We start from the raw sequence: 2912 nt of genomic DNA, 5'->3' as shown, positions 1-2912 counted from the left end.
CATTCTCTCACTGCAGGAGTGGAATCCGACCCTGCTGCTGATGAGGCAATAGAGGGAGAGGAAATGGGAGAACCAGAGGAGAAAAGAGCCCTTAGAAAGACATCCTTAAGAGAAGGAAATACTTGGAATTAGCAGAGAAGGTCATCGGACTGTGCAGCTCTCAGACATCTGTCCAAACCAATCTGGAGCTCCTGGCCAACTGGGTTGCCTCATTAGTGAGTATTTTTTGCACTCCAAAAGATGAGGTGGGGAAGGATGTCTTTCCTGCTCCAGTTTATCTGCGTCATAGGGATAACACCTGATTTTGTCTATATCCAACTGTGAACCATACTCAAAAGAAAGTGTAGAGGCAAAAAAAAACCCCAAAATGATAGAAGTGCCTCACAGTTGGAAGTAAGGGGAACTCAGAGGTGGAGCTGCATTTTGTTCTTTGTTCACTTTCTCTCTTTGGAGCAGAAAATGTAAATTTTTACTCTACTAACCTATGAAATGGGGATATGGAGCCATACAATGTTAGGAATCCAGTATTAAAACTGAGTGCAGAGAAATGAGGCAGAAGGAAATTTTATGTAAGCTTTTTTTTATATTTTGCCTCTCCAGACAAAACAGGACTGCTAAAATACGTACATATACATTGAGCTGCGGCATCAGTTTTCTAGTTCTGCATTAATATCATCTGTAGTAGCATTCATCCATCATTTTTTTCTCATTTTGTGTAAAGTGACTACACAGTTCAGTCTTGTACTCTCCCTAATAGTGGGCCACTCTTCTTTTTCCAGTAGATTTGAGAGGATGAAGTTTATGTTTCTGTTTTCAATTGTTGCTTCCTTCACAAGCAGGAAATCCTCCCTCCCTCCATGCTTTTTTAAAATAGTTGACAGGTTCCCCAATTAATTGCATATCAAACTGAAGTTCTTTTTCCTGTCCTACGTGACTATGCACTCTTAAATAGTCCATCTGTTTTCTTACTCCCAGTAAGAATATTAAAAACATCCCCTACCTACCAAAACAAAACTCTCCTGGGAAGATGAATGTGGCAGTAACATGTGCCAGTGAGATCACTCATATATCACTGGGATATCTTTGAGTATTACCAACAGGAGACTTCTAAGAACACATATAAAATACATAGTTAACATCTCCAAATTAGTCAAGTCCTTTTCCTAGTTTATATCCTTTCCAAAGATGTGTTTTGAAAAATCTACCTTCCTAATGAATACAGCTTTCTGTGTATATCACTGTAACCTTTGTCCTCCCCTCTATCCCTTCCTCCTTTCTTTGCCTGTTAATAATTCACAATTACAGTACCATAACCAAGCTCTGCCCAAATTTCTCTTTCTGTCTCTCTATAGCTTTTTCTGGTTTGGTGTTGTTTGTTTGCTAGTTTGTTCGTTGGTTTTGTTTTGTTTTTTAATATAATCTGATCCCTTGTCCTGCACTTGCATTCTGGAATGGGAACTCAAAATACAAGTAAGTCACTGATGAAGGGTGTAATACAGAACACACCTAAAAAAAACAGCATTGTAAACTGTAAAGCTGAATTTTTGGTCTTCAATACAGGGTTTGTTGCAAGTGTATATAAGAGGTTTTCTGACTTCCTAATCAATGTATCTGCTTTTACTAACTTCATCTATAACCTACTAGTGCTCTTATCACAAAAAAGAAGACATGATAATGAGACTTCATATATTTCTCAGTTCACTTCCTCGTCATTTAAAATTATTTGCAAAAGAGAACATGGTAACAGATGAAAAGAGTAAACAAACTCCATCTCTGTGTGCTGTGGAACCTCAGTCCCATTCTTTTTCTGACGATATGACAGGTGTGTATCTATTAATTCCTTTTCTAAATTCTGTCTGCTATACAAGTAAACAAACCCAAATTTGCTTTGGAAAAAAAAAATGCATACTGCACTAACATACCTTTCAAAAAGAAAATAATTCTGCCTTGGGAGGAAGAAGTACTTTCCAGAACAAGAATATCTCTTGGTGGGTTTCAGTGAACTGCATACCTACATATTTTTATATCTGAAAAGAATTGTGATTGCTGGAATGAATATTTTTAAAAGCAGCCCTGTGTGGTTTAGTAAAATTGACATGGCAGAGCAGGCTGGTAGATCAGGGTTCATCCACAGCTCCACTATGGAACAGTTTTGTGACTTTTAACTGAGGCATGTTATCTCTGGGTGGCTCTTTTCTCCTCACAGCTGAGCAACGCTCCCTCATGAGGGTGTTAAGAAAGAACTAAAGACTTTGAGGTGTGCTGAAGATGTCCCAGAGTGCTGAAACTCTGTGCGAATTCTATGGGTCAGCTAAAGCTTTCCATTCATGTATTTACTTACAGGATTCTTGAAGGCCTGAAATTGCTGGGAGACAGAGGCTGCCAGCTATGCAGTGTAATTAGTTTCCTCTGGTGAGCATTATGAGCAGCTTATCAATGCCCAGGGAATCAGGGTGAGCCGTCAAGCTGTTATTAACTCGACGAACGAGGCCTCTGGCTGAACATTAAACCCTAGGTTCTTTTTCCATCTGCTCAAAGCCGTAGTGACACAGAATGGGTCTCGAGTTAGTGGAAGCCATGACAGAAGCACAGATCCCAAATGCCGTGTGAAGATATGTATGGTAACCACCTGCCCGGGATCGCGGGGGGATGCTTACGGTGTTCCTGTCCTGGCTTGTGTCAGGAGCTAACCAAAGACCTGACCGCTCCTACAGCGCTCTCGGTGCCAGCCAGGGCGGGCGGCCCGCCGCGGACACAAGCCAGCCCCGCCGCGGACACAAGCCTCACTCCCCCGGCCCAGCGCGCCACGGCCGCTACGGCGGGGGAAGGCGGCGGACCCCGCCCCCGGTGCGGTGACGGCAGCCCGGGTCCCGCCCCACCCGCCCGCTCTATAAAAGCGCTGCCGGTGACGG

The sequence above is a fragment of the Haemorhous mexicanus genome, chromosome 1 (assembly GCF_027477595.1).
Source record: "Haemorhous mexicanus isolate bHaeMex1 chromosome 1, bHaeMex1.pri, whole genome shotgun sequence".
Lineage (NCBI taxonomy): Eukaryota > Metazoa > Chordata > Aves > Passeriformes > Fringillidae > Haemorhous > Haemorhous mexicanus.
This window is presented reverse-complemented; position numbering follows the sequence as displayed.